Consider the following 6,020-nt stretch of genomic DNA (forward strand, 5'->3'; position numbering starts at 1 on the left):
CAATCCCTTCCTCTTCATCTTGATAATGCCACACAGATAAAAAAAAAACAAACAACTAGGCCAAATGTTAAGTTAATTGTTGATCTTTAAAAACGGCTCTATTGTTGGAGCCTGAGCCACAAGGAGCTGAAAGTCCATTCCTCTAGCCACAGTGGCCCCTTTCCGAATTTATCTTTTGAGTTTCCTGGTGTCTTTTGTCCTTCGGGTTGTTTTTAAATTTTAACGTTTCATCTTTCCCTGTGGGGAGGCATCATGTCTACTGATGCTATTGTATTCGCGCAATAAATACCAATGATTAGTTGATTGCTTGAGCCCTCACTGTGTGAGGAGCACTGAAGAATAATAACTAGTATTTCTTGATCGCTTACTATGTGCCAGACACTGTATTAAGCACTGGGGTTGGACACAGTCCCTTACCCACGTGAGGCTCACAGTCTCAATCCCCACTTTACAGATGAGGGAACTGAGGTACAGAGAGGTAAACGGCTTGCCCAAGGACTCACAGCAAATGGCAGAACCAGGATTAGAACCCAGGGCCTTTTGACTCCCTGGACTGTGCTCTATTCACTATGTCATGCTAAAAAATGATGAGTCCAATCCCCCTTTCAATTTTAGATTGTGAGGTGCTTGGGGAGTCTAACTGACACCCCTTTCCTCATACAGATCCCACCCCCCAAAACAGTAGTGGACAAGTGAAATTCTGGACAGCCTGTTATGAAGTGGAATGTATGGCTATCCTTGTTCACTTGTTTGCATTGTGACCTTGGGCAAGTCACTTAACTTCTCTGGGCCTGTTACCTCATCAGTAAAATGGGGATTAAACCTGTGAGCCCCATGTGGGACAGGAACTGAGCCCAACCTGATTACCTTGTATCTAGGCCAGGGCTTAGAATAGTGCTTGGCACATAGTAAGCGCTTAACACCATAATTATTATTATTATTATTCCAGGCCAGAAGCAAGACATGAGCAAGAGGCCGGCGGTGAGATACACGATAGACCCCAGCTCTTAGTACAATGCCCGGTACATAGTAAGCGCTTAACACTATTATTATTATTATTACTATTCCAGGCCAGAGGCAGGACACGGGCGTGAGGCCAGTGGTGAGATATACGATAGACCCCAGCGCTTAGTACAGTGCCTGGCACATGGTAAGCCTTTAACATATATCATTAAAAAACAACAACAAAAACACATTTTTTGCTATTCAGAGTTGGTGGCTTATTTAAGTTGAGTCCAAGTTCAGATGTGAAATTTAGAAACCATGCTGCATCCTTCGTTCCCCATTCCATTTCTGCTTGGGAACCCCTAGTTTGGGTGCTCAATTCCAATGAATTTTCTTTTCAACCGGCCAACAAGACTGCTTGCGAGAACCCCTAGTTTGGATGCTCAATTCCATCCAATTTTCTTTTCAACTGGCCAATTGTTAAGACTGTTTGCAAGAACCCCTAGTTTGGGTGCTCAATTCCATCCAATTTTCTTTTCAACCGGCCAATTGTTAAGACTGCTTGCGAGAACCCCTAGTTTGGGTGCTCAATTCCATCCAATTTTCTTTTCAACCGGCCAATTGTTAAGACTGTTCGCGAGAACCCCTAGTTTGGGTGCTCAATTCCATCCAATTTTCTTTTCAACCGGACAACTGTTAGGGCTGCCTGAGAGAACCCCTGGTTTGGGTGTTCAATTTCATCGAATTTTCTTTTCAACCAGCCAACTGTAAAGACTGTTTGCAAGAACCCCTAGTTTGGGTGCTCAGTTCAATCAAATTTTCTATTCAACCAGCCAACTGTTAGGACTGTTTGCGAGAACCCCTAATTTGGGTGCTCAATTCCATCCACTTTTCTTTTCAACCGGCCAACTGTTAAGACTGCTTGCGAGCACCCCTAGTTTGGGTACTCAATTCCATCAAATTTTCTTTTCAACCGGCCAACTGTTAAGACTGTGTGCGAGAACTCCTAGTTTGGGTGCTCAGTTCAATCAAATTTTCTATTCAACCGGCCAACTGTTAAGTCTACTTGCAAGAACCCCTAGTTCGGGTGCTCAATTCCATCCACTTTTCTTTTCAACCGGCCGACTCTTAAGGCTGTTTGCGAGAACCCCTAGTTTGGGTGTTCGGTTCAGTCAAATTTTCTATTCAATCGGCCAACTGTGAAGACTGTTTGCGAGAACCCCTAATTTGGGTGCTCAATTCCATCCACTTTTCTAAGAGAAGCAGCGTGGCTCAGCGGAAAGAGTCCGGGCTTTGGAGGCAGAGGTCGTGGGTTCAAATCCCGGCTCTGCCACTTGTCAGCTGTGTGACCTTGGGCAAGTCACTTAACTTCTCTGGGCCTCAGTTCCCTCATCTGTAAAATGGGGATGAAAACTGTGAGCCCCACGTGGGACAAACTGATTACCTTGTATCTACCCCAGCGCTTGGAACAGTGCTTTGCACATAGTAAGCACTTAACAAATACCAACATTATTATTATTATTTTCAACCAGCCAACTGTTAAGACTGTTTGCAAGAACCCCTGAAATATTCTTTTTCATCCTTACCTCTGGCTCTTCATATCTACATATCATATCTATATTAAACTCCCCCTCCCCTAATGGGACGATTCCAAGCTACGAAGCTCAAAAACGCTGGAATGGGAAGAATCCCTCCGAAATTCAGAGTCAAAAATCCCAGGGCCTGCAGGGCGCTAGGGACGGTGCCGCGCGGCCGCTGGGACGGTAGGGGGCGCCCGCGAGCGAGCGAACGCGCGCAAAGACCCGGATGGAGGCGGGTTTCCGGCGGGGGCTGCTGCCGCGCTCCCCTGCGGCGGTAGGGAGCGCGCATGCGCGCGCGCGGAAAGGCCCGGATGGTGGGGGCTTCCGGGGTGTCGCGCGGGCTGCGCTCCCCGCACCAGGCGGTAGGGGGCGCGCTGCGAAGGAGTGTACTGGACGCCTCGGCCTGTGGGCTGTGAGGGCTGGGGGCAGCGCCTCAGACAGAGGCCACGCACACCACTCTTCCCCTCCTTCTCTCTCCACCCTTTAATATGTTGCCAACTTGTACTTCCCAAGCGCTTAGTAATAATAATAATAATAATAATAATGGCATTTACTAAGCGCTTACTATGTGCAAAGCACTGTTCTAAGCGCTGGGGAGGTTACAAGGTGATCAGGATGTCCCACGTGGGGCTCACAGTCTTAATCCCCATTTTGGTGATGAGGTAACTGAGGCGCAGAGAAGTGAGGTGACTTGCCCAAAGTCACACAGCTGACAATTGGAGGAGCTGGGATTTGAACCCATGACCTCTGACTCCAAAGCCCGGGCTCTTTCCTCTGAGCCACGCTGCTTCTCAGTGCTCTGCACACAATAAGCGCTCAATAAATACATTGAATGAATGAATAATAATAATGGCATTTGTTAAGCACTTACTATGTGCCAAGCACTGTTCTAAGCGCTAGGGGAGATACAAAGTAATGAGGTTGTCCCACATGGGGCTCCCAGTCTTAATCCCCATCTTCCAGATGAGGGAACTGAGGCCCAGAGAAGTGAACTCGCTGTTGGGTAGGGACCGTCCCTACATGTTGCCAACTTGTACTTCCCAAGCGCTTAGTACAGTGCTCTGCACACAGTAAGCGCTCAATAAATACGATTGATTGAATGAATGAAATGACTTGCCCAAGGTCACACAGCAGACAAGTGGCAGAGTGGGATTAGAACCCAAGCCCGGGCTCTTGCCACCAGGCCACGCTGCTTCTACTTATACTTTGTGCTTGTACTTTCCCAAGCGCCCAGTCCAGTGCTCTGCACACAGTAAGCGCTCAATAAATATGATTGAATGAATGAATAGTAATGATGATGGTATTTGTTAAGCACTTACTATGTGCGAAGCACTGTTCTAAGCGCCGAGGTGATTAGGTTGTCCCAAGTGGGGCTCAGCCTTAACCCCCATTTTGCAGATGAGGTCACTGAGGCCCAGAGAAGTGAAGTGACCCAGCAGGCAATGAATGGTCCGAGGCGTTGTGGACGTGTCCTGAGGCCCGGAGGGGCGGGGTCCGGGGCATCATCCCCATCCCCATTCCCCCACCTTCATTCATTCATTCATTCAATAATATTTATTGAGCGCTTACTGTTTACAGAGCACAGTACTAAGCGCTTGGGAAGGACAACTTGGCAACATATAGAGACGTTCCCGACCCAACAGCGGGCTCACAGTCTAGAAGGCCTTACCTCCTTCCTCTCCTCACAGCACCTGTATATATATATACAGTATATATATATATACACATATTTATTACTCTATTTATTTATTTTACTAGCACATATTTGCTATTCTATTTCCTTTATTTTGTTAATATGTTTTGTTGTCCGTCTCCCCCTTCTAGAGGGCTCACAGTCTAGAAGGCCTTACCTCCTTCCCCTCCCCACATATGTTTGTACAAATTTATTACTCTATTTATTTATTCATTTTACTTGTATCTATTTATTCTATTTATTTTATTTCGTTGATTTGTTTTGTTGTCCGTCTCCCCCTTCTAGACTGTGAGCCAGCTGTTCAGTCTGGAAGGCCTTACCTCCTTCCCCTCCCCACAGCACCTATATATATATATATATACACATATATATGTATATATGTTTGTACATATTTATTACTTTATTTTACTTGTACATATTTATTCCATTTATTTTATTATTTTGTTGATATGTTTTGTTTTGTCGTCCGTCTCCCCCTATCTAGCCTGTGAACCCGCTGTTGGGTAGGGCCCTTCTCTAGATGTTGCCGACTTGTCCTTCCCAAGCGCTTAGTCCAGTGCTCTGCACACAGTAAGCGCTCAATAAATACGATTGATTGATTGAATACGATTGAATGAATGAATACCATTCTACTGATTTTATTTTGTTATTACGTTTTGTTTTCTTGTCCGTCTCCCCCTTCTAGACTGTGAGCCAGCTGTTCAGTCCAGAAGGCCTTACCTCCTTCCCCTCCCCACAGCACCTGTATATAAATATATATATACACATATATGTGTTTGTACATATTTATTACTTTATTTATTTTACTTGTACATACTTATTCTATTTACTTTATTTTGTTGATATGTTTTGTTTTGTTGTCCGTCTCCCCCTTCTAGACTGTGAGCCAGCTGTTCCGTCTAGGCCTTACCTCCTTCCCCTCCCCACAGCACCTGTATATATATATATATATATACACACACATATATATATGTATATATGTTTGTACATATTTATTCTATTTATTTTATTTTGTTGATATGTTTTCTTTTGTCGTCCATCCCCCCCCATCTAGCCTGTGAACCCGCTGTCGGGTAGGGCCCGTCTCTAGATGTTGCCGACTCGTCCTTCCCAAGCGCTTAGCCCAGCGCCCTGCACACAGTAAGCGCTCAGAGAAGCAGCGTGGCTCAGTGGAAAGAGCCCGGGCCTTGGAGTCTGAGGTCATGGGTTCGAATCCCGACTCCGCCACACGCCTCCCCCTTTCAGACTGTGAGCCCACTGTTGGGTAGGGACTGTCCAAGTTGCCAATTTGTACTTCCCGAGCGCTTAGCACAGTGCTCTGCACATAGTAAGCGCTCAATAAATACGACTGATGATGATGTCTGCTGTGTGACTTTGGGCAAGTCACTTCTCTGGGCCTCAGTTACCTCACCTGGAAAATGGAGGCTAAGACTGTGAGCCCCCCGTGGGACAACCGGCGCTTAGAACAGTGCTTTGCGCCTAGTGAGGGCTTAACAAATGCCAATTATCGTTATTATTAAATACGATTGATCGATTGATCGATAAATGAATGATCCGAGAGGTTGTGGGAGGGGTGTGGGCGTGCCCCGGTCATGCTCGGACATGTCCGGCGGCGGCTGAGGAGGCGGTAATAAGTCCCGACTTGCCTTCGGCCGCGGCTATTTATAGGCGGGCCGGGCCGCTTCACCGCGTCTCCCTCCGCCGCCTTTCCGTCGGAGCGCTCCGCGCCGCGCGCCAGTCGCCTCAGCCGCGACGGCGCGCGGGCCTGAGGCGACTCGTCGTTGTCGTCGTCGTCACGGCCG

The sequence above is a fragment of the Tachyglossus aculeatus genome, chromosome 14 (genome assembly GCF_015852505.1).
Source record: "Tachyglossus aculeatus isolate mTacAcu1 chromosome 14, mTacAcu1.pri, whole genome shotgun sequence".
In the NCBI taxonomy this organism is placed as follows: domain Eukaryota; kingdom Metazoa; phylum Chordata; class Mammalia; order Monotremata; family Tachyglossidae; genus Tachyglossus; species Tachyglossus aculeatus.